This window comes from Elgaria multicarinata, chromosome 7 (genome assembly GCF_023053635.1).
Source record: "Elgaria multicarinata webbii isolate HBS135686 ecotype San Diego chromosome 7, rElgMul1.1.pri, whole genome shotgun sequence".
Lineage (NCBI taxonomy): Eukaryota > Metazoa > Chordata > Lepidosauria > Squamata > Anguidae > Elgaria > Elgaria multicarinata.
The window spans coordinates 28,046,132-28,072,082 of record NC_086177.1 but is presented as its reverse complement, the minus strand read 5'-3'; the positions used below and the strand labels follow the sequence as shown (position 1 = coordinate 28,072,082).

General features: G+C 47.8%; 1 protein-coding gene across 2 annotated transcripts in view; it reads left to right on the top strand.

Moving 5' to 3' along the window:
* Window positions 1-25,951, top strand: part of BCL2 (BCL2 apoptosis regulator) — a 480,191-nt gene that overhangs the window by 174,340 nt on the left and 279,900 nt on the right. Inside the window, exon 1 of one of the 2 annotated variants that reach the window (XM_063130276.1) lies at window positions 15,146-15,160. The exons of the other annotated variant lie outside the window; for it this stretch is intronic. The gene's annotated coding sequence lies outside the window, so the exon portion shown is untranslated. Of the gene's footprint in view, window positions 1-15,145; window positions 15,161-25,951 lie in introns of those variants that run through there. 2 annotated transcript variants of the gene reach the window in all.

The following is a 25,951-nucleotide window of genomic DNA, read 5'->3' as shown; positions in this document are numbered from 1 at the left end:
TCCCACTACAAGTACAGCTTTTGTTTTTCACTCGATGCTTATTTTGATTTGGTTGCTATTTATCTATTCATTTTATCATTCTTTTGATAAAGGGTTTTTTATCGTTTCATTGTGGTTTTGCAAAGAAGTGAAAGACCAAGTGTGTGGAATTTTGTGGGAAAGTATGATTGAAATTAATCAAAAACAAACAAACAAAACATGGTAGTTAAGCCCACCCCATCCCAGGCAGGATCTACACTACTGCTTTAAAACAGTTTATAACGGCATTGACAACTGTTGGGGCCCAAGACACACTCCATATACAGTTTTCAAACCATTTTCAAAGTGTTATATCCTGCTTGGTGTAGATCTGGCCCCATTCACTAAGTGTAGTAAATACTCACGCACACATCTGAGGGTTGAGAGTTGAAGTGACTCGAAGCGACCGGAGCCACTTGAGTGAAGTTTATTGAGCATACACAGAGTTTAAGTAGGAAAATCTCTGCTCTTTCTTCCCCCTCCCTCTCAGCCGAAAGTCCTTTGATCACCCTGCTTGCACCCCAATCCACATCTTTAATCCCCTCTGTTTGCTGAGTTAGTCTGCCTTGGTTGTTGATTCCGTGTTAGTCACTGGAAGTCTAGTAGGACATGTCTAGGATTGAACAATGGTCAATTAACTGGGAGGAAGATAACAGCAAAGACCTGCTTCCCTCGAGCAGTCTTCTGTCAACGTAGTTCTCCAGGCCTGTGCTGTAACACTTCAACTAAGTCAGCACAGACAGAGAAGCAGCCCACTCATTGGCCTCCTGTGCCAATAGGTTCCTACAATTAGATGAAGACAAGGTCGTTTTGTTGTTGGAAGGACCTTTGATGGAAATGCAGAAAACACCTGTAACTGCAAATGCAAGGCAACTTCTCAGACTTGCTTTCACTGTAACCATAGCTGGGAGTCGTCACTGCCAATTATACTGGAGTCACAGACGCCACTTTTGCATTTAGGTCAAAAGGGTAGTTTCTTTTGCAAGAGAAAAACTCTGCCAGAGAAATCAAGTTCAGGTGATACCTTTTACTGGGCCAACTTGTTGGTGGACCTCCTCCCCTTTCCCCTCCAAACCCATAATATTTTCAAGCCACACAGCATTTCTTCAGGCAAAAATGGCTCAGGAGGTGGGATGGGGGAATAACCTATCCACAAAAGATGAGCTGGGTTGTTTAGGTCAAGGGCAAACAGAGGGTAGATTAGGATCTACTGATGGATCTCAGGGTAATTTGCAGCATATCAGCAAGTAGTTCTGACTCACAAGTTGTTTAACAAGAGCAATTACAAAAAGACTGTAAATTTACTTTCCTAATCCATAGGCAAGTTATATAACTCTGAGCCTCAGTGTTCCCCAGATTTAAAATGGGGCTTTATACTTTAAGAGTGCCGGCTGAACTTGCTGATCCTTAATACTGACGACGATGATGATGATGATGATGATGATGATGATTAAAAAGAAACAAAACTCTACCTTGGTTGACTTTGTGCTAACTGCTAAGTCTCAACTTCCCTCACCTGTAAAATATGAAGATTAACTGATTGCCTTTCACCAGGCCTTTGTGCAGTTCTGCTGGCCAGTTTTAGACAGCTGACAGAAAGCTCTGACGTGGGCTGGTCCATGAAGTCGCGAAGAGTCGCAAGCAACTGAACGAATAAACAACAACAACTCAGATGTAGATTTATACTTGTATATATTGGTTATCCCAGTGTAAGGCTCTTAGATTGCAGCAGCTTACTGGCAACATGAGGCCTTCATGGCTATTACTCCTAAATAGCTGAGACAATCTCTTGAGGCTGAAGGAATGAGATTCAGAAGGCATCCAATACCCAGTTGAAGGTCTAATGTAGGTTCTTCACATTCCAAAGAGAATGGGGATGCAGAATTTGGCAGGCTGTATGAAGCCTTTGGATTGGCCAGGGCTGATGTAAATACCTGGAGGATGGCATTTTATTCTTGTCTTGTCAGTACAGCAGTACCTGCTGTTCTTCAGAGTTTCACTTCCCACTCCTCCTCCTTCAAGTTTTCCTCACTGACCTGACAAAGATTCGGATATGACCACCCACCTTCTTCCCTGGTTCTTCATAGAAAGTCACTATCATCATCGTCATCTAAAACTTTGGAGTCCTTCCCAAACATTTAAGGGGACAACAAGAGAAAAAATAGCCCTGTGTGGGAGTATGCAACTAATTGATTTAGAATTTGAAGAGAGAGAGAGAGATTGCTGTGCACTTGAGCTAGAGGGGAAAGATCTAAAACCCCATAGCAATTGACAGTAAACAGTTTGCAAAGAAGATGATGATATGGGGGAGGGGAGAAACAGAAGAGATAGTGGATTGCCAAGGGGAGGAGGTAAAGCATCCTCAAGTTTGGGGCATGTTTCAGCCATAATCAAAGAGATCTGAGAGATCAGACAGAGAGAAGAGGACAGACCAGTTATTAACTTCAGACTATGCTTTTTTTTCTTCTTTCTGTGAGGCTGCTGTTATATATTTAAGCACAGCTGCGTTTAATGGCTTTGTGCAAAAGCAGACATTGTCCAAATTGAAGAAAGCAGGAGTTTTCCATCCAATTAGATAACTGAGTTGGCTGCCAGCCCCTGGTGAATCAAAAAAGATCCCGTCCAACTTCTGAGACAGAAGGCTAATTGCAAAGATATTGTCTGTGTGTTTATGTCCACACATTATTATGAAGCAATAGCATTCTGTCAGAAACCCATTTTCTGCATGCACTAATTTGATTATTTGAGATCGTGCATTTGCCAAGGGCAGAAAATGCTAGAGATCAATGTTGACAGTGAGATGGAACTGTCACTCCGCTGTTGAGCTTCAACGTGCAATGGGGTTATCTCGGCAAATTTCCTCTCCTTGTCCAGTTCACGAGGATTCTGATAGGTCTCAGGAGCCCTTATATTTCAGGACCCAGATGGATTCAGTAAATACAATTTTAATAAGGAGGGGGAGAGAAAGGTTGCTCTCAAACACCTGACCGTTAACATCCCAAGTCCTAGCATTTACCCATGGCACAGCCCTTCACAGTTTTTATCGATCTGTTGTGCATGATGCTCCACAAGTAGTCAAGACATACGGAAATCACACGGGCATAGATTAGCAACGGTTCTATTTTCGGATGAGGAGGCAAAGTGGAATCTTCCAAGTCTGGCAATATACTACGGTAGGGTTGCTGTTTCCCAGACAGGAAATGCTTCCTTTGGTAGAATATATCTGCACCCCATGCAACCAATGATCAAGAAGTGCACTTTATTTTTTGGCTAGATAAACCCATTGGCTTGAAAGGCTTGAAACGTCTTCCCCAATTCAATTCCCCCATCTACATCTGGAAGAGTCTAGAGACAAGGCCAAGAAATAGCCCTCTTTGGTGCAGGGAAAACAGCATAGTCCAGAGAATGATGACTCATTTCTGAAATGTCCCTACTGCACTGGTTATGTTGCCTGAGATGTATCTGAAAAAGTATTCCTTATGGGCGACAAAATGTACTTAGCACAACAAGGACACCAAGAGCTAGAGGGACATTAAAACACCCTTTTTCTTGTTTCAGAACTGTGCACATCAGCCAAACAAGCACACCACGGGCCCAATTAAAAGCGTATTGAAATAGTTATTGTGGGCATGTTCACTGCAGGAAAAGCCCATGAAAATCCTGCATATGCCAGATCCACGGCCAGATGATGAAGCACATTCTCCACCTATGCTCAAAGTTTCACCTTTGAAATGGCTCTTCCAATGTCAGAGGTGAAGTGCCAAGAGCTGCGCACGGCAGTGGATGCACGCAACCAGCCAAGAGCTGCATGTGTAGGATTTTCCTGTGACTATCATACTCGGGCATTTTTCTGCCTGAGACAAAAGATGAGATGGTTCCCCCATCCACCCACCCATTCCATGCAAGAAGCTGAACAAACTTCAACCCTGGTCATGAGACAGCGTACTCCACCACACCTGAGGGCAGCAGGCTAGCTTAAGGAGTACACACAGCTCTGACTTGCTGGAACAACTGGGGACATAGGAAGAATGGCAGGAGGGGGCTGCTGCTGCTGCCCCTCCCAGAAGTTCCCACCTGAGGCAGCTGCTTCACTGTCCTTCCTGGTAGGGCCATCCCTGAAAAGTGATGGACTGAACAGGGTAGCCTCATGAGTAATATCTTCATGGATTTAGGGCAAAACTAATAGAAGTGGATGACACCTTGCCGCCCATTATACGACACAAGCTCTTGGGTTTTGAAGTCAACCCACAAGGTTGACATTAGTGCAAAACTGAAAAGCAAAAGCAAACAGAAGCTGCAGCATGCCATTAAAAACAAAGCAAACTATTATACCACCATCTCGCATTCCACCACCACCACCCCGCTGCAATCAGCTTGATGCTACTGCATTAACGTGCAAAAAATCATCCGGCGCTTTTGTCCAAGAAACAATCCAGTTTTGCTCAGCGAACGTGGGAACCAACTTTCCTATTGTAGTGTTTTCAATAGAAACTCAAATCACTCTGACAGGGTGTGGGGGGAAGGGATGCCTGTGACCCACTTTTTCTATGTCACAGAGTAGCGGGGGGTGGGTGAGATATAGTTTTGTTTACTCTAGGGCGTCTCTCCCCGAATTTCTCCTTTCATGCATGTGAACTGTTTTGTTGAAATAATCCCCAGCTGTTCTAGCCTCAAGAGTAGGATTAACAGACTCAACGGACGGTGGTGACCTGAAACACAGTGGACAAGGAAGAACATCTGGCTAAACCTTGCTCGGGTTTTATGATCTTTCGGGGAGGCCCTTCTCTTAGTCTCACTACTATCAGAGACATGTGTGGTGCTGACGCGAGAGAGGGCCTTCTCTGTGGCTGCTCCCAGGCCTTGTTGGGACTCTCTCTGTTGCCCTTCCGCCGGCAGGCAAAAACAATTCTATTCAAGCAAGCCTTTGGCATGTACTCTTGTCTGCTGTTGAAGGGAATTTTATTGGGCTGGGTGCCATTTAAGTGTGTTTTGAATGTTTCTTGGGGGGTATTTTGTTATGTTTTAATTTAAAAAAAATTAATCTGGGCATCATTTTGGGGTGAAATGATGGGATAGAAAATAAATAAATAAATAAATAAATAAATAAATAAATAAATAAGGAGGCATCCATTCCCCACCCAACCTCACCTGTGCATAATTGTTTTGATCCATTTGGAAATGAGTGTTGCTGCTTTTTCCTTCAGGTTCCTTCAAGAGATTCCAAAGGACTTTAAAAACACAAAATGAAATGAGGAATACTTCTTGAAGGCTATCCATGGTTATTACTAATCCAGATGACTCTTCACTCCGTCCAGAAACAGAGGCTGTAGCTCAATACCAGTTGCTGAGGAGTAACAGCAGGAGAAGCCTCTTGCCCTCATGTCCTGCTTGTGGACTTCCCAAGAGGTGCCTGATTAGCCACTGTGGGAAACAGGGGACAGAACTAGAGAGGCTTTGGTTTGATTTGACAGATCCTGAATAATGATTTAGAGAAGCTTCTCATCAGAGGATTCTCTGTCAAACCACCTAAGTCCTTCACAAGATGATCACTGCAACAGGGGTGGACAACTTGGTGCCTTCCAGATGTTTTAGACTACAATTCCTATCAGCTCCAGCCAGCATGATCAACAGTCAGGATTATGGGAGGTGTAGTCCAAAACATCGAGAGGACACCAGGCTGCTTAGCCCTGTACTAAGCAAATGGAACAGAATAGAGAATGAGGATCAGTTCATACCAGCATCTGGGAAATAAACTGAGGATAATGATGGATTTGCATGGGAATGGCCCTCTCATGTGAAGGACATGCTTTGTGATCCAATGACTATGTGCATCCATCTCTCCATGCATATGCCCAACTCGCATATTTCATCTATCACTTTCTGGTAACTGACAGGTTGTGTGTGTGTCTGTGGGGTGGGGAGGCGTCTTGTGTACAAAGGTACATGCGTAGACTTTGTGACAGGGAAATTCTTGAAGCCAAGAAGAAGCAAAGTCCAGGCAAACCTGTGAGGTGGGTTGGGCTGAGAGTCTGTGACTGGCCCAAAGTCACCCAGTGCGTTTCCATGGCCGAGTGGGGACTAGAACCTGGATATCCCGACTCCCAGTCCAACACTTTAGCCACTACACCACACTGGCTCTATGTAGTGTTTTCAGGGAGCTAGAGAGGCTGCCAGGAGAAGAAGAGGCAGGGAATCCAAATCCCTCAGCGCCGTTGATTCAGAGCAACTCTGGATCCCACCCAAATCATTTAATTTACAGAGTGCCACTGCGACACAGATTGAGAAACCTTGGCTTACTTTCCAGACTTGTTCCATTTTCTTCTTCTCACGCAATGACTGTCTCCTCCTGCCACAAATCACAGTCTGAATTTACATGGAGTTAAACAGCGAGCTGTGACAAGTGCAACATTCGTTTCTGCCTTTGCGTTATAACATATGAATGCTTCAGGACTGATGACAAATTTCCAGAGGTAAAAGCTCCTCGCTTGGGTGCTGCCAAGCGTGTGCCGTGTAAGAAAATAGATCATGCAGAGAAGGGCAAAATAGAGGCAGGCCAAAATAAATAAATAAATATGTAAAGCTTGGAGAAAGGGCAACCTTCACAATCGTCGCCACCTAGTGTTCCAAAACAAACACTGCCTGGAAAACTAATCTGCTTCTGCATAGGTGGATGGCAGTTATTCAGTTCCAGAGACTATGGCCGTAGCTAGACATACGGTTTATCCCAGGATTGTCCTGGGGTCAAACCTGTTCATCTAAGTGCCACACAGGGCATCCAGCGCTCAGGCAGGGACGAACCCGGGATGATCCTGGGATAAACCTTAGGTCTAGCCACGGCCTTAGAGCGTCATCATGCAAGGGGAAATCGCAATTGCTTACTGTTGCTTCTCCGCCCGTGCATTGGTCTATCACTACTTCCTCTTTTGAAAGAGGAAGTAAACAACGTGCACATGGCCCATTCACCTCACCGCAGCTCCCCGCCCCCAGCATCTGCTTCCTGAGGCAGTTGTCTCCCTTCGACTAATGGTAGGGCTGGCCTTGTTGTTCAACATTTCTTTCCCATGTATTTTTGGAACTGATAGTACTGAGTATATGTAGAACTCAAAATTCAGGGGTGTGTGTGTGTGTGATTTTCTTACCTCTAATTCAGGGATGGGCAACTTCTGGGATTTGGGGCCCCACATTACCCCCTGGAACCTGCTGCAGAGGGCAGTAGCCACAGCCCTGCCCTCTGCAGCCACCACCAAATTTGCTGCCAAATTTTGCAGCTGCAGCCAAAAAGCAGTGCTTTGTTTCCAAGCAAAGATTTTTGCTGCCACTGTGACAAATCTGATAGCTGTGGTGGCAGAGGGCAGTGGGGATGCAATAATAATAATAATAATAATAATAATAATAATAATAATAATAATTAAAAAAATCAAAAAAATCCAGGGAAGCTGCATACAGTCCATGGGCCACTGTACATGTATCCTAAAATCAGAATGTGCTAAGTTAGAATAATTAGTACGTTAGTGCAAGTTTTAAAAAATCGAAGTTCTTAGATTCTTCTAGGGATTTGTAAAAAGAATATGCTCATTTTAAAAATTATTATTATTAAGGGGCATTGGGTTGGTTCACACATCTGTAGAAGAGAAAAGCAGGATGATGGGTGTGGAGGATTAAAAAAAAATAGATCCGGGTCTGTAGTGTAGGTTGTAGTTAAAAAAGTTGGCCTTGGTCCTGAAAAAATGAAGACAACTGCTCCAGTGGATAAGTGCTCACCACTTCAAACATGCATATGGTCTGTTATTTTATTGTACACTGCTATGAATATACGTCAGTCTAGAAAGGTGCATAGAAATTATTTAAATAAAGACAATTCATTAAATAAATCAACATCACTGGAGTTTTCTAAACCTTATCCATGAGCCTTCTCCATAAAGAAGCATTGCATTTGAGGTGATGTCTAGGGTGACCATATGGAAGGGCACCTGTATGTGTAGGAAATGGAATTTCAGCAGGTGTCATTTGTATGCATGCAGCACCTGGTGAAATTCCCTCTTCTTCATGACAGTTAAAGCTGCAGGAGCCCTGCCCTCTTTTGTATCCAGTCATTCTACAGTGATGTCAGAGGACAGATAAGTTTCATTTATTAGATCCATGATGGACTTTGCACACCTGAAGATCACCACATCGCATCAAATGAGTGTGCATGTGTGAAGCAACCCACTGGTGTTCTTATGAATGGAAATACAAGAGGACATCTCTCATGGTTGCTATGAGACACATAAGCCACAAGATGTCACAATCGTACTGCATTTTACAATGGCCATAAAAGTCAGATTGAAAGCATTATTTTGCCTTAAGGAGTCACAATCTCGATGGCTCCTTATTAAATGCCAGGGTCTTTTTGTATGTATGATACACACCTATTCTTCTATCATTCATTTCTTTTGTACACCTTGTCTTACCTTAGAGACCAGATCAGGCCTACACAATATAAACCACACGTGGCCCAAATATTCCCCTCTCCATCTATTTGCAGCTCCCCACTCCACCCCACACCCCGACCAATTTAGGAAACTCCAAATTCCCATAGTTTGCCAACACTGTGGTAAACGTCTAAGGCCCACTCAAGCCCATCAAGAGTAGGGAGAGGATGACAGAATTATAAAGAGAAAGGGGTGGGGATGTCTGACAATGTTGAACTCATGATGTCAGCAGGGTCTAAGACTTAAGATGAAATGGAGTAGGAGGCTGCAGACATGCAGCTGTGGTTCATCCAGGTGATGTGATGGTTTGAAATTGCTCCTGGGATTGCCCCTAGGACTACTAGGAAGGTGAAGCCAACTAATAGCAGTTGACATCCCCCCTCCCGTTTTTGTAAAGCTCAAATCCAGCCATGACTCGGAGCTGTCTCCATCCTTAGGTTCACTGGATGGTGGAAAAGAGCAGTAGAGAGAAACTGGACAGTCTTTTATATTAACAAAGCTGGATGTGATGGTCTGGTAGGTTTTTTAAAGAAAGGTAAATTGGGTTAGTTTCACCTAGCAGTTGGAGAGGATGAAATGTGTGACTTCAGCATCAAGTTAGGGTACAATCCTGTGCATGTTTTGACATAAAAAAAGTACTACAACTCCCTGTCTTGGGAATGCTGGGAGTTGTACTTTTTTTTTTTTGTCAAAACATGCACAGGATTGCACCTTTAGTCTCCCCTGCTATCCCCCCTGCCCACATGCTCTTTGTAACATCTTGCCTGATGAATAGATCTGGATATCTCAAAAGCTTGCACATTTTTGTGACCTTTAAGTGGACCTATAAAGGTATACTCTAATACAGATTTGAGAGACAAAGAAGGGCCATTCCAGCAGCCCTGCTGACAACCTACTTAATTTTTTCCTCTTCTTAAACAAGACCAGCTTAAGAAGCAATCCAATGCAGGTTTAGAGAAAAAAGCATTCACATCCCAGCATTCCCCAACCAGCTATGCTACATGAGGAATGCTGGGAGTTGTAGAACTTTTTTCTATCTAAACCAGTGAATAAAATTAGTTTTTTTAATATTCAGATCTAATTACTTAACAGACTAATCTTTACTGAAGTTACTGAAGCATACTTCAATGAACAAAAAGTTCAATAGAATTCCAGTGTAATGTAGTTTATTTTATTCTATGAAGATTACAGTCAATGAGAAACCTGATTGTTTTTTCTTTGCCAGTTCTTGGACACATGAAAAGTGTCATGTCATCTGCAAAAGCCAGGCCTTTGCTCTCTTTTCCTTCCCTCCCTTGCCATCCTAGAAGTTTCAACCTTCCCATTTAAAGGGGCTATGCAAAGCACGGCCCCTTTTACATTCTCAGTTCCCATTGTTTGCATTGCCCCTTTCAATGGGAAGGTTGAAACTTCTAGGATTGCAAGGGAGGGAGGGAAAAGAGAGCAAAGGCCTGGCTTTTGCAGACAACATGACACTTTTCTGGGACGTTTTTAATAACATGTGTAGGAATACATAATCTACAAGACATCATACTTTGCTGAATAGTGGTCCAAATTCACCCCCAAAAAACTCCTAAAATCCCCCCCACAGAGGGGGGAACCCATGATCTAAACATATGCATAAGATTGGGTTTTTGTGAGAATTAGGAATGGTGGTGATTACTGTTTTTTAAGTATTGGAAGTTTGGAACAGCCTGATTGGACTTGAGCAGATGTCTCGCAATCTATTTATGATTTCTTCTAGCATGGATTTATATTTGGTATTTTACTGATTTTTTCTGATTACTGACAAAAGGTTTTTTTTAACTATTATTATGTGTCAGTTTTAAAATAATATAGTGTTTTGTGGCACCTTAAAGGCCAACCAATTTAGGGAATGCTCCTATGGGCCCAAGACAGTGTCTGAGGGGCCATCGGATAGGATTCCCAGATCCAAGGTTGGAGACAGCACTTGGACCTTCGAGCTGGGAATTGGAGCTCCCCCATCACCTTCGCAGTTTGTGGAGGAACAACTACACTGCCTGCTGTCCGAGGAACATGACCTTGGGGGGCAAGCAAAGGGGGCATGTTTGTGGACAGGAAGGGGAGGAGACTAGGGAGGCCAGGATACAAGCTATCTTGAGACCTCTCCAGCTAGGCAAAAAAAAACCCCATCTAGTGACAGTGCAGGGAGGGAGGACAAAGAGGTGAAAATTGCCTCTGCTCCTCTTCCTGCCCCACATAAGATGACCGTAAGCCTCCAAGTTACAAGGCTTACAGTCATCACAGTAGGATTGCACCCTTGTTCTGGCATAAACCGTCATAGACACTGTCTGCTTCATCAGAGGCATGAAGTGTTAATCTGAAACAGACAGACCTATATACACATGTGTAGGGTGTTGGGGAGAGATGTAAACTGTGTTGACAGAGGGAATTGAAATACAATAAGTACAGACAGTGATGATTGCCTTAATGCTCCCCATTCACAAAATGTTGCCGGGTGAGAACGTAGACATCATTACAATGGCGAGCCGATTAACATATGTAGTGCAGTTTTTAAACACACACACACACATTTGTCCTTATTCAAACCACTGGAAATAAGGGTTGAATCTCTTGATGAATTGTACTACTACTACTACTACTACATTTATTTCTTACCCGCCTCTCCCTCTGGATCAAGGCGGGGAACAACATCAAATACAAAAATACCACAAAATATGTAAAATTGATTAAAAACATATAAAACTCATATATTATTAAAATAACAGCCAGGCATCTTAAAATTCGGCTGGGTAGATCTGCCAGAAGAAATCAGTCTTTATAGCTTTTTTAAATTCAGAAAAACAGTTAAGTTGGAGAATCTCTCCTGGCAGGCCATTCCACAGTCTGGGAGCAGCAGAAGAGTAGGTCCTCTGGGTAACAGTTGTCAGTCTAGTTTTAGCTGGCTGAAGTAAATTCTTCCCAGAGGACCTGAGTGTGCGGAGCGGATTGTATGGGAGAAGGCGATCCCACAGGTAATCTGGACCCAAACCAAGTAGGGCTTTAAAGGTAATAACTAACACTTTATACTTCACCCGGAAACTAATTGGCAGCTAGTGAAGTGATATTAAAATTGGTGTAATACGGTCACCCCTAGGTATACCAGTGACCAACCTGGTTGCCATATTTTGGACTAGTTGAAATTTCCAGACTAGGCACAAAGGTAGCTCTATGTACAGCACATTGCAGAAGTTGAGCCTCAAAGTTACCAGCGCATGCACTACTTCAGCAATTTCGCCTTGATATCTGTCTTTGAAATTCTTTTTGTACTTGTGAGAAGCTTCAAGGGCAATGCTACGGGGAATAGTTTAGACTTGCAAAACTTTTATGACTGGTGTGTTTACAAATATGCATACTACATGGAGCATGGGAGAGCCGAAAACCAAACCCCGCTCATCTGTAAAGGCGCCTCAGTTCCCCCAGGAGCAAGGAGAATTCTGAGAATGCTCCAAGCGGATGTTGCTTGCTCTATGGGGCAGTTCTTTGCCCTCTGCTTATAGGAACCTGTTAGCTCCCAAAATACTCTTCTTGCAATATTTGTAAATGGACAGATATTACAAGACACGATAAGTCTCCACCATTTGCTATCTTTGCAAGGGAACAAACGCTGTAAAGACTCCAGTCCTAGAACTTCCGGCTGCTTGGGAAGTACAGTGAGCAGTATGGTAAATTTAGGGCAGTGGTTCTCAACCTTTTTTGCTCCATTCCCCCCTTTCACCATTGTTCAGAATATGATTCCCCCCTTCCCAAGATAGCCTAACTCAAAAGGTGCATTCCAAATAATATGCATATAATATTGAAAATCTTTTTTTTCCTATATCAGTACATATACATTTATTTGGATTATTTTTATAGTAGAGTTTTACAAATTTAATAGCAATAGAAAATGTTGATAGATTTTAATTTAAAACTTGAATAAAAATAGTTTTTTAAAAATATTCAGAACTAATTACTTAACAGACTAAACTTTACTAAATTTACTGAAGCATACCTCAATGAACGTTTTTAATAACATGTGTAGGAAAACATAATCTACAGGACATCATATTTTGCTGAATAGTGGTCCCAATTCCCCCCCTGGAATCCTAAAATCCCCCCCCGGGGAAATTCCCACCTTGTTGAGAACCCATGATTTAGGGTGTTTGTTCTGGCCCCCGCCTTTACAGCGGCACTGTGGCACCGTGAGGCATCTTGCACCCGCACTTGCGTTCCTTCCCAATGTCTGCATGGGAAGGAATGCAAGTGCGAACTTTCCCAGTGTTTAAAAGTTAAAAAAAAGAAAGAAAGAAAACACCAGTGGGGGGAGAAGAATGAGCAGCCAGAGGGAGGATGCGAGGAGAGGGGGCAGGGACTCGGGGTGAACCACCTCTCCTCCCTCAGGCTGCCCGTTCCTTCCCCCCCCTTTCTTTTTATTTTTATTAGCTGTATCTGCGCAGCTGCAAAGATACAGATAACAAAAAACATATATAAAAAGGTGGGAGGAACAGCCCTGTTCCTCTCCTCCCCTCAGTTTTTTTTTTAAAAAAAAAACTTTTACAGGGGCCACCGGACATTTTTGGAGTGGAGTTTCCAAGGTTTGCCCCTATATGGCTTCACAATGGCAGCTGCATCATATAGATGACATGCCGCTACTGCGAAGCCACCCTGGGGCAAACTCTTTGTGTAGACATGCCCCTGGAGTATGAAGATCGATGTGTTGTATCTAGTTTTTCTGCTGTGACACCATCAGCGTCTGGATTGGTGATTATTATTATTATTATTATTATTATTATTATTATTATTATTTTATTTATTACATTTATATACCACCCCATAGCTGAAGCTCTCTGGGCAGTTTACAGAAGTATTATGTTACAGGTGTATTATATTGGCATAGATGTAAGCAGCTGTTAGTTCCAGGATGGGAAACCTTTGGGCCTCCAGATGTTGTTAAACTGCAACTCCAATCATCCCTGGCTAGGGCTGATGGGAGTTGCTTCCCAACAACATCTGGATTTATTTATTTATTACATTTTTATACCGCCCAATAGCCGAAGCTCTCTGGGCGGTTGCCCACCCCTGTGTTAAATGGTGTTACCCTTTCCCAAGCTGGTGTCCTCCAGATCTTTTGGCCTTTAACTCCATCAGCCCCAGCCAGTGTGGCCAGTGGTCAAGAATGCTGGGAGTTGTAGTCCAAAACATCTGGAAAGCACCAGATTGAAACAGGCTGAATTGGGTTTCTGTGTGTGAGTGGTTTGCGTGTCAGAATCATGTGGATCCATGTCTCGGAGCACTGATTTCACACCATAGTGCTGCATTGGTGGCTGTTTATCATGCAGACGAGAGAGATATGAACTCAGCTGTGGATCTGGGGGTGGGCGTGCCTCTACATAAAAATCATGAAGATCCCTGTAGATCCAACTGTGGCTTATTTCTTTTTTCATTTGATTGGAATTACCCGTGTTCGATGGACTGCTGTTGCTCATGCATGTCTGAAATCATTCACTTTTTTTAATTTTTATGCTCCTGCAGGATCTGCTTGTAATCCAGTACATCTCCTTTTCTTTATGAAAACTTGGGGCCAAGCTGTGTGTCTCTGTCTGCTAAATTATGCAAAACCACCACCGCCAATAAACAAACAAAACCCTAAGCCTTTCCCCAACACCCATAACTCTTCAGCCCCCAGCTTGAAGGAAGATAGATGCTTTTGAACTGTGGTGTTGGAGGAAAATTCTGAGAGTGCCTTGGACTGCCAGAAGATCAAACCAGTCCATACTCCAGGAAATAAAGCCAGACTGCTCACTTGAGGGAATGGCATTAAAGGCAAAACTGAAGTACTTTGGCCACATAATGAGAAGACAGGATACCCTGGAGAAGAGGCTGATGCTAGGGAAAGTGGAAGGCAAAAGGAAGAGGGGCCGACCAAGGGCAAGATGGATGGATGATATTCTGGAGGGGACAGGCTTGACCTTGGGGGAGCTAGGGGTGGCGACGGCCGACAGAAAGCTCTGGCGTGGGCTGGTCCATGAAGTCACGAAGAGTCGGAAGCAACTGAACGAATAAACAACACAAAGTCCAACGTATCTGGGAGCCCCCGGCTGGGGAAGGCGGCTTTACGACGTTAGCATGCCAGCCTTTTCGACGTCTTGCTGGAGCCGCCGCCGCCGCGCGCTGACTTCGCGCCAGCCTCCTGCCCCGCCAGCTCCAGCGAGCCGCGCAGCCTGGCCGCGCCTTCTCCCGCCCCGCCCCGCCATGGTCCTTCCAGGTTCACCAGGTCGTTCCTCTTCGCCTTGCGAGCGCCTGAAACTGCGAGCGATGGCGAGTGAAACCCGACTCTCCCCACAAGGTCGGGGCGGGGGGGAGGAGGGGCAGGGCAAGGCGGCAACCTCGCTGAGCTTCCACCTGAGCGCGCCTTCTGCCCGCCCCAGCCCCGTTTCCCTCCCTCTCCCCCTCACACACGCACAAACAAGGAAACGCATTCGTGATTGTCCACGGAGCAAACTCACCGGGGACGCTCCGGTCGAAAGAAAGGAGGCTCGGAAGAGTTTCAGGCAGAATTCTTAGCGCTGTCCGGAGCAGCAGCTATGGAACAAAGGGCCTGAGTTTTTCCGAACGTCGATGAGCGAGGGAGGTCCTTCAACCCGCCTCTTCTTAACCCGACCCAGAGGTGAGTAACAGGGAAATCACGGAGGGGGGGAAGTTATCCAAGCAGATCAATAGGGACAGAAAGGGGTAAGAGAGTGTGTTGGTGTAAAATAACACAAAGCTTTAGGGCTTTAAGCATGGAGTTGGAGCATGGCTTTAAGGCATGGGGTTTGAGCATGGATTGAGCGGTTTCCAAACCCATTACCAAGTTCCCACTCCGACTTTGAGATTCAGGAAAGTGATGTCAGATCTTCCACACCACCACCCCACCAGCAGATCCTGCGTTCCCTTCTGACCACTCACAACTAGAATCCATTTAAAATTCAGCCTTCCGCAAGCTGGTGCCTTCCTGGTGTTTTGGACTGCAAATCCCTGCCCATTGGCCATGCTGGCTGACGCTGGAGGGTGCCAGGTCAGGGAAGGCTGATTTCAGTTTTCTGTCTTCCGCTTCCTCCAATTTCTGGAAGGTTGCTGCTACTGGCAAGGCAAGTACTTGTGCTGTTATACTGATAAATTTCATGTCTTTACCTTAAAAAACAAGAGATTAATGGGTTTTTTTTGTAAATTCCTACGTGTAGTTTTTGAAAAAAAGTCTGAATTTCTGAATTGATCTGAATCGATTCGGAGCGACCGGATACACCTCGCAACGATTTGGACCGACCTGATCTGCTTTAGAGAGGTCCGAATCACCCCGATCTGGATCGGATTTGAGTTTTGGATCCAGAGCAGTGCACAACCCTACTGGCAGGTCCATGCCCTACCCAGTAGCTCCAACAGCTTTGCGTGCCTGTACCAGTAGCCGGCAAATCTACTGGCAGCTGAAATACTTGCAGGTGAAGCTATTGAAGCTACTGGCAAGGCAAGTACTGGCAAGTTAAGCCGTTGAAGCTACTGGCAAGGCAAGTACTGGCAAGTGAAGCCGGTGAAGCTACTGGCAGGAAAGGTACTGGCAAGTGAAGCTGTTGAAGCTACTGGCAAGGCAAGGACTGGCAGGTGAAGCCGGTGAAGCTACTGGCAGCTGAAATACTGGCAGGCGAAGCAATTAGAGCTACCGTCAGGGACGGTACTGGCAAATTAAGCCATTGAAGCAATTGGCAGAGAAGGTACTGGCAAGTGAAGCCATTGAAGCTACTGGCAGGGAAGGTACTGGCAAGTGAAGCCTTTAAAGCTACTGGCAGGGAAGCTACTGGCAAGTGAAGCCATTGAAGCTACTGGCAAGGCAGGTACTGGCAAGTGAAGCCGTTGAAGCTACTGGCAGGGAAGGTACTGGCAAGTGAAGCGGTTGAAGGTACTGGCAGGGAAGGTACTGGCAAGTGAAGCCATTGAAGCTACTGGCAGGGAAGGTACTGGCAAGTGAAGCCATTGAAGCTACTGGCAGGGAAGGTACTGGCAAGTGAAGCGGTTGAAGGTACTGGCAGGGAAGGTACTGGCAAGTGAAGCCGTTGAAGCTACTGGCAAGGCAAGTATTGGCAGGTGAAGCCGGTGAAGCTACTGGCAGCTGAAATTCTGGCAGGCGAAGTAATTAGAGCTACTGTCAGGGACGGTACTAGCAAATTAAGCCATTGAAGCAATTGGCAGGGAAGCTACTGGAAAGTGAAGCCGTTGAAGCTACTGGCACGGCAAGTACTGGCAGGTGAAGCCGGTGAAGCTACTGGCAAGGCAGGTACTGGCAAGTGAAGCTGGTGAAGCTACTGTCAGGGAAGGTACTGGCAAGTGAAGCCGTTGAACCTACTGGCAAGGAAGCTACTGGCAGGTGAAGCCGTTGAAGCTACTGGCAAGGCAAGTACTGGCAGGTGAAGCCATTGAAGCTACTGGCAGGGAAGGTACTGGCAAGTGAAACCTTTGAAGCTACTGGCAGGGAAGGTACTGGCAAGTGAAGCCATTGAAGCTACTGGCAAGGCAGGTACTGGCAAGTGAAGCTGGTGAAGCTACTGGCAGGGAAGGTACTGGCAAGTGAAACCTTTGAAGCTACTGGCAGGGAAGCTACTGGCAAGTGAAGCCGTTGAAGCTACTGGCAGGGAAAGTACTGGCAGGTGAAGCCAGCAAAAAGAGCAGGAAACCCAAAATAACAAGGGAGGAAAGCCAAGGGCAAGAGGTGGAGCCCAGGATATATCTTAGAAAATATTTATTCCTTGCCAATGTGTTTCAGACTATTGAAGTCCTTCTTCAGGGCAATTTGAAATAAATGTGTAATTTTCACTAGAGCCAAGTGATCCCCTTTGTGAAGCCGGTAAAACTATTGGCTGGTCAAGAAAAAGCCCTACTTGTGCTGTTATACTGATTAATTTCATGTCTTTACTAGGGGTGTGATCCGCTCCGATTAGGAGCGTAGAAGCAGTAGCGGATTGGCCTGCTCCGCCTTACCCAGAGGCGGAGTTGGAGCGGACCGCGGACCCCTAGAAGCAAGGCGAAGAGAAGCGGCCATTTTTCGGAGCTCCTAGTTCAGGCGGAGCGCTCCGGTCGCCATCTTGAAAACATTTCGCCATAGGATTGCATTGCGGCAAATAATCGTGCATAACTACGTTCTTTTTGAAGCTATCGTTCTGGAAATTCTTGTGCTCAGAGAGTCGTGGATGGGGGTCATTTTGAGACCACTCTCACCTCTCTGCGTCGTGCGGGTCGCGTGCTATATTTTTTTGAAAATCGGGTCAACCGCACGGCTCAAACGGCGTTTTCGGCTTTTCGCCCATAGGATTGCATTGCGGAAAAGAATCGGGGATAACTGGGGGGGGGTTAAGCTATCGTTCTGAAAATTCTTGTGCACAGAGAGTCGTGGATGGGGGTCATTTTGAGACTACTCTCAACTTTCTGCGTCCTGTGGTTCACGTGCAATATTTTTTAAAAAATCGGGGTTTGGGTTTTTTTTTTTTGGAAGCGATGACATTCAACTCCCAATCCTGATGAGAATTGATCTCCTCAGAAAGCATCATCCTCCAATCCCAGCATTGGAGGGGGGACTAAGGCAGACCCACCCTGAGAACTTTCTGTTTTGTGTCTCTTTGTGGGTTGGCGTTCGTGGAGGGAACACTTAGTTAGTGCTCCTGCTTTGGACTTTGGAGATAGATTAGGATAGATTTAGTTTGCGTGTGTGTGTGTTTGTTTGCTTCTTTCTGACTTATAGCTTAGTTTGCCCTGTGTTTTTCCCTTACTTTGATTTAATATAAACTTTATTTTTAAATTTTGGATTGTGTGTTTGGTGGGTTGGGTTGGTTGCCCCCCCCCCGACTGTTCTGCTTTTGTGAAAGCTTTCTTTTGAAAGCATACACACACTTCTTGTCCCATTTCCCTACATTTATTAGTAATATTCTTAAACATATTTTATTATATTCTTTTACATATTCTTAGTAGTATTCTCATACATATTATTAGTAGTATTAATATTTTATTCTTCTTATACATATTAGTAGTAGTGTTTGGTTGGTTCTTTTCCCCCCTCCCCTCTCTTAAATCCTGATTGTGTTTCCTTCTATCTTCTATATACCAAAAAATACCAAAAAAAATTTATTCTCTTTTTCTTGTCTGTGTAACTTGGACTGAGTGTGCTGCTTTTGTGAAGTGCAACAGGCAGCCACAGATTGAGAATTTTGGGGAAAGCATACACACACTTCTTGTCCCATTTCCCTATATTTATTAGTAATATTCTTAAACATATTATTATATTCTTTTAGATATTCTTAGTAGTATATATATTAGTATATTCTCATACATATTATTAGTAGTATAATATTTTATTCTTCTTATACAGCATACACACTTCTTGTCCCATTTCCCTACATTTAAACATATTATATTCTTCTTATACATATTCTTAGTAGTACCTTATACATATTATTAGTAGTATTAATATTTTATTCGTCATCATGAAAAGAGGGAGCAGGCGTGCTGAAAGCAGCAAGGCTCAGGCTGGCACCAGTAAGCAGGCTGCCTCTCCTCCTGTGAAAATCAAACGGGCAACTCCTTGGCTGACTGCTCCAAAACAGAAGCAGGACAAGCAGCAGGCAGAGCCACTCTCTTCTGCAACTTGTGCCCGGCGTTCTCTTTTTGAGGGTGGGAATGGGAAAAGTGCCCCTTTACAAGAGGCAGGTGGCATTAGAGGAGGAGGAGTATCCCCAACACCTTCATTATTCTTTCAGCCCATGAGCCCGCTGATGGACCTAGACAAGGTGGAGGGGGAGGAGGCGGAGGCGGTGGGCCTCCAGGATGTGGGGGCTGAGGAGGAGGAGCAGCAGCAGCAGGCCGAGGCTCTCTCCCCAGTCTCATCCCACACCCCTGTTTCTGTGGCAACACCAGAGAGCTCAGGCGGGTAATTGGTGGTGTCACCACGGAAACGAAAGACAAGCATCGTGTGGGACCACTTTGAGTTGGGAGCGGATCCCCGCTTTGCTGTCTGTCGCCACTGCAAACTCAGCCTAAGCAGGGGTTCATCGACAGGGCATTATGGAACCAGCAGCATGAAGATGCATCTTCAGAGGCAGCACCAGTCGGTCTTGCTGGGGAAAGAGGCGGGCAAGGCGACTGGTTCCAGGGGAAAGCCGAAGGCTGCTGCTGCTGCTGCTGCTGCTGCTGGCACTTCCAGTCTCAGCTCTCCATCTCCCATCCCCACAAGGGTTAGGCAGGCAACCCTGCCGGAAATGGGGTGGGGGAAGTATGGAACCACAAGATGGCATTTTCCAACGCCCTCCCAGATCACCACGTCAATCGGTGAGATGGTGGCGTTGGACGACCAGCCATTCAGCCTCGTCGACAACGCAGGCTTCAAGAGGCTGATGGCACTTGTGGTGCCATACTATAAGCTGCCGTGTCGCACCACCCTGAGCAGGCGGGTGGTGCCTTCCCTGTACCGTTCCTGCAGGGAGTTAGTGCTGGGTCTGTGCCAGGCAGAGGCACGGATGGTGCACTTCACCTCGGACATTTGGTCCAGCGAGGGCGGAGTGCACGCTTACCTGTCCCTGACGGCACACTGGTGGGCAGCCGTGGGGCAGGAAGGATCCAGCACTACAGGGACTGGCAAGGAGGGCTACTGCTGGGCCCTCCTCCACACGCAAGTGATGGACCAGTCCCACACGGCAGCGGAGATTATGGAGGCCATGAACCGCATGGTGGATGGGTGGCTAGCTGGGCAGAAGGTCACCCGCGGTTACATGGTCACGGACGGGGGAGCCAACATGGTGAAGGCGGTGCGTGACGGCAGATTCGAGGGCGTCCGCTGCATCGCGCACGTCTTGAACCTGGTGGTGAGGGATGGCCTTGGGATGGGCAGCAGCAAGCCCAACCTCGGTCCCCTGTCCAGGATCCGTTACCTCCTGGAGAGCTGCAGAAAGGTGGCAGGCCATTTCCACCACAGCATCAAGGGCAGTCGCTTGCTGCGGGAGAAGCAGGAGGAGTTGAATCTCCCGCAGCACAGGCTAGTGCAGGATGTGGTGACACGCTGGAACTCCACCTACCTGATGCTGGAGCGGATGGTGGAGCAACAGCGTGCCATCCACGACTTGTTCATGGTCAGGGACATGGGCGTCCACCACATGGGCAAGCAGCAGTGGGACGCCATGTCCCAGCTGGTGGCGGTCCTCAAGCCGTTCCTGAACGCCACCGAGACCCTGAGCAAAGCTCTGCCCTCCTCAGCCAGGTGATCCCTGTATGCAGGCATCTCCAGAAACAGATGGGCGACTTTCTGGAGTACAGGGATCCCGTCACCGGCAGGCGCTTCGAGCCCGACTTCCACGAAGTGGTGACTAGGCTGAGGGACGGCCTGACGCGGAGGCTGGAGCCCATCCAAACCGACAGGGTCCACATGTTGGCAGCCATGTGCGACCCTCGTGTGAAGGATGGGCTTTGTGGGCCAAATAGCAGGCAGCACTGGGTGGAAATGCTGGTGGGCGAAGTGCGGGCGGCATGGGCCAAGAGGGTGGGGCAGAGTGAGGCAGAGGAGCAGGCCACCCCTCCCCGCAGCAGCAGCAGCAGCACCAGCAGCAGCCTCACCTGCATCCCTCCCAGCAGCAGCACAGGCGAGGAGTATTGGGAAGAGGCTCTGCACGCCGTGGTTGGGCAGAGACCCTCCCCAGCCACCGGCCAGGATGACGCTGCAACCACCGTGCAGCGTTACCTGTCAGAGCCCATGGAGGACTGCTCCATGGACCCCCTGGCCTACTGGTCATCCCGCTTTCAGATTTGGCCGGACCTGGCGCGGGTGGCCATGGATCGACTCAGCTGCCCACCCACCAGTGTTCCAAGCGAGAGGGTGTTCTCTATGGCGGGCGACATAGTGACCCCTCACCGCTCTCGCTTGGAGCCGGACTTGGTGGAGCAGCTGGTCTTTCTGAAGGGCAATCTCCCCCTGCTGGGATACCCCACCCTCAAGCCCTCGTGGGAGTGACAGGCAGGCTCCCCTCCCTTTAATTCCACCCCTCCTTTGGTTGGCAGGCACACTACAGTTCAGGCAGGCTGGTTTTTTCTTTTTATTATTATTTTTATTATATTTTTCTTCTTCTTCTTCTTCTTCTTCTTCTTCTTATTATTATTATTATTTAGTGGCTGTGTTACAGTTCACAACATCAACTCTGAATCATTACATTCGTCTCTGTAGGCACTAGGCAGAGTTTGTCACCGTGCGTGTGTGTGACTGACTGTGAGGGCAAAGCACCGCACTTGAGTTCATTTCATTTCTGTGGCGTCCGGTACAGCTTAGTCAACTCATCCGGATAGTTTTCCACCCAGTTCCAAAAGACTCCATGATTGACTGCATGTGTTTAGGTGAGGTGCAAGCAGGGGGCAAGGCAATGCCTGGCACCACCACCACTAGCCAGGCTGCCTCTCTCCAGCAGTCCACGGGTCGCCCTTTGGAGTGCCCTTGGCTGGGAGTGGAAGACGTACTCCCTGATCCAGAAGTATGGTTTTGAAAAGCAAGCTGTCACTTGAACTCATGAGCCTCTGTGCAAAAGCTGTCATTGTGTGTGTGGTTGTGAGTGTTACTGCAGCTGCCTGTCTCGCTGCGAAAATGAAACAGGCGAGTCCTCGCCTTTGAGAAGCAACCTTTCACTTGAACTCATGGAAGTCATTGACTTCAGCACAGCCACTACGTAGAGGCTGTGGTCCTCCAGGATCTGGGTGACTCGATCAGTGTGCTGATTTTGAGAAGCAACCTTTCACTGAAACTCATTCACTTCCCCAATTGAGGGTGAGGGAGGTTAAACTCCAGCAGTCCACGGGTCACCCTTTGGAAAGCTCAGGGATCAAGTGGACTACTCGACCAGTCTGCTGATTTTGAGAGGCAACTTTTCACTTCAACTCATGGACTTCCCCAATTGAGGGAGGTACTCCAGTAGTCCACCGATCTCCCGTAGCACAGCCACTTAGTGCGTACGGACAGTTGAAGTTTCCTGAGAAGTGAGCTCTCACTTCGACTCATGACAGCCATTGACTTCACCACAGCCACTACTGTGGATGCTGTGGTCCTCCAGGATGTGGGTGAGGATTAGTCGCAGAAGCTGGTCCAGCTTCTCTCCCCGGTCTCGTCCCACCCCTCTTCCGCTGTAACGCCCTCTTTGAGAAGCAAGCTGTCACTGAAACTCATGAAAGCCATAGACTTCCGAAGCAACCTTTCACTTCAACTCATTGACTTCCCCTTTGAGAAAAAGCTAAGCTCCAGTAATGCACCGTTTGTCCGTGGGACAGCTCTCTTACGAGAAGCTGCACTGCATATGCAGCAGTGCCATGGCTTTGAGAAGCCGAGACCCATCCCAGCCACCGGGAACCGGAGGAAAACTCCAGCAGTCCACGGGTCGCCCTTTGGATAGCTCGGGGATCAAATGGAGTCCTTGATCTGTGTGCTGATTTTGAGAAGCAACCTTTCACTTCAACTCATGGACTTCCCCTATGTGCGGGAGGTACTCCAGCAGTCCACCGATCGCCCGTAGCACAGCCACTAGCAAAGCCACTACAGTGGATGCTCTCTTCTCTCTCTCTCCTCAGTCTCATCCAACCCCTCTTCCTCTTCCCCTCCTGCTGTAACCCCTCTTTGAGAAGCAAGCTTTCACTTAAACTCATCATTCACTTCCCCAATTGAGGGAGGTAAAGGCCAGCAGTCCAAGGGTCGCCCTTTGGAGGGCTCAGCAGCAACGTTAATCCTCCAAGCATGCACACAAATCTTCCATATTCAAAGTAACTGCTTCAATAACTAGTAGCTCCTTTTTGCCCGCCTGCCTGCCTGCCTGCCCGCCTGCCCGGGAGCCGTCCTTGTGAGGTAGCTGGATCTGCTGGGACTCACTCCCCCAGAGATCTATGGCATACCTGTGCAAGGTACCAGCTCCTTTGGGCCTGCCTGCCTGCCTGCCTGCCTGCCTGCCTGCCTGCCCATGCCCGCCTGCCCGGGAGCCGTCCTTGTGAGGTAGCTGGATCTGCTGGGACTCACTCCCCCAGAGATCTATGGCATACCTGTGCAAGTTACCAGCTCCTTTGGGCCTGCCTGCCTGCCTGCCTGCCTGCCTGCCTGCCTGCCTGCCCATGCCCGCCTGCCCGGGAGCCGTCCTTGTGAGGTAGCTGGATCTGCTGGGACTCACTCCCCCAGAGATCTATGGCATACCTGTGCAAGGTACCAGCTCCTTTGGGCCTGCCTGCCTGCCTGCCTGCCCATGCCCGCCTGCCCGGGAGCCGTCCTTGTGAGGTAGCTGGATCTGCTGGGACTCAGTCCCCCAGAGATCTATGGCATACCTGTGCAAGTTACCAGCTCCTTTGGGCCGGCCTGCCTGCCTGCCTGCCCATGCCCGCCTGCCCGGGAGCCGTCCTTGTGAGGTAGCTGGATCTCCTGGGACTCAGTCCCCCAGAGATCTATGGCATACCTGTGCAAGGTACCAGCTCCTTTGGGCCCACCGGCCCTAGCCTGCCTGCCTGCCTGCCTGCCTGGGAGCCGTCCTTGTGAGGTAGCTGGATCTGCTGGGACTCAGTCCCCCAGAGATCTATGGCATACCTGTGCAAGGTACCAGCTCCTTTGGGCCCACCGGCCCTAGCCTGCCTGCCTGCCTGCCTGCCCATGCCCGCCTGCCCGGGAGCCGTCCTTGTGAGGTAGCTGGATCTGCTGGGACTCACTCCCCCAGAGATCTATGGCATACCTGTGCAAGGTACCAGCTCCTTTGGGCCTGCCTGCCTGCCTGCCTGCCTGCCTGCCCATGCCCGCCTGCCTGGGACGTCCTTGTGAGGTAGCTGGATCTGCTGGGACTCACTCCCCCAGAGATCTATGGCATACCTGTGCAAGGTACCAGCTCCTTTGGGCCCACCGGCCCTAGCCTGCCTCCCTGCCTGCCTGCCTGCCTGCCTGCCCATGCCCGCCTGCCCGTCACTCCCCAATTGAGGGAGGTTAACTCCAGCAGTCCATGGGTCGCCCTTTGGAGAGCTCAGGGATCAGATGCACTATTCGTGATCCAGTCTGGTGATTTTTTGAGAAGCAAGCTGTCACTTCAACTCATGGACTTCCCCAATTGCGGCTGGTACTCCAACAGTCCACCGAACTCCCATAGCACAGCCACTTAGTGCATAGGGACAGTTTAAGTTTCCTGAGAAGTGAGCTCTCACTTCGACTCATGACAGCCATTGACTTCACCACAGCCACTTCGTGTTGGATGCTGTGTTCCTCCAGGATGTGGGTGAGGAGGATTAGTCGCAGCAGCTGGTCGAGCTTCTCTCCCCAGTCTCATATGGAGCAATTAAAGGTATCTGAGAAGTGAGCTCTCACTTCAACTTCAAGTTCAGACACTTGAGCACAGCCCCTACGGTCGAGGCGCAGCTGGCCGTGCCTCTCTCCCCAACCACTGTCTGCATAGGGACAGTTTAAGTTTCCTCCTGAGAAGTGAGCTTTCACTTCGACTCATGACAGCCATTGACTTCACCACAGCCACTTCTCGTTTTGTAGTGCGCCGAGTTGAGCACATCCACTCCGGTGGATGCTCTGGTCCTCCAGGATGTGGGTGAGGAGGATTAGTCGCAGCAGCTGGTCAAGCTTCTCTCCCCAGTCTCATATGGAGCAATTAAAGGTATCTGAGAAGTGAGCTCTCACTTCGACTTCAAGTTCAGACACTTGAGCACAGCCCCTACGGTTGAGGCGCAGCTGGCCGTGCCTCTCTCCCCAACCACTGTCTGCATAGGGACAGTTTAAGTTTCCTCCTGAGAAGTGAGCTTTCACTTCGACTCATGACAGCCATTGACTTCACCATACAGGCACTCCGGTGGATGCTTTGGTCCTCCAGGATTTGGTTGAGGAGGATTAGTTGCAGGCAGCAGCTGGTCGAGCTTCTCTCCCCAGTCTCATATGGAGCAATTAAAGGTATCTGAGAAGTGAGCTCTCACTTCGACTTCAAGTTCAGACACTTGAGCACAGCCCCTACGGTGGAGGCGCAGCTGGCCGTGCCTCTCTCCCCAACCACTGTCTGCATAGGGACAGTTTAAGTTTCCTCCTGAGAAGTGAGCTTTCACTTCGACTCATGACAGCCATTGACTTCACCACACAGGCACTCCGGTGGATGCTTTGGTCCTCCAGGATTTGGTTGAGGAGGATTAGTTGCAGGCAGCAGCTGGTCGAGCTTCTCTCCCCAGTCTCATATGGAGCAATTAAAGGTATCTGAGAAGTGAGCTCTCACTTCGACTTCAAGTTCAGACACTTGAGCACAGCCCCTACGGTGGAGGCGCAGCTGGCCGTGCCTCTCTCCCCAACCACTGTCTGCATAGGGACAGTTTAAGTTTCCTCCTGAGAAGTGAGCTTTCACTTCGACTCATGACAGCCATTGACTTCACCACACAGGCACTCCGGTGGATGCTTTGGTCCTCCAGGA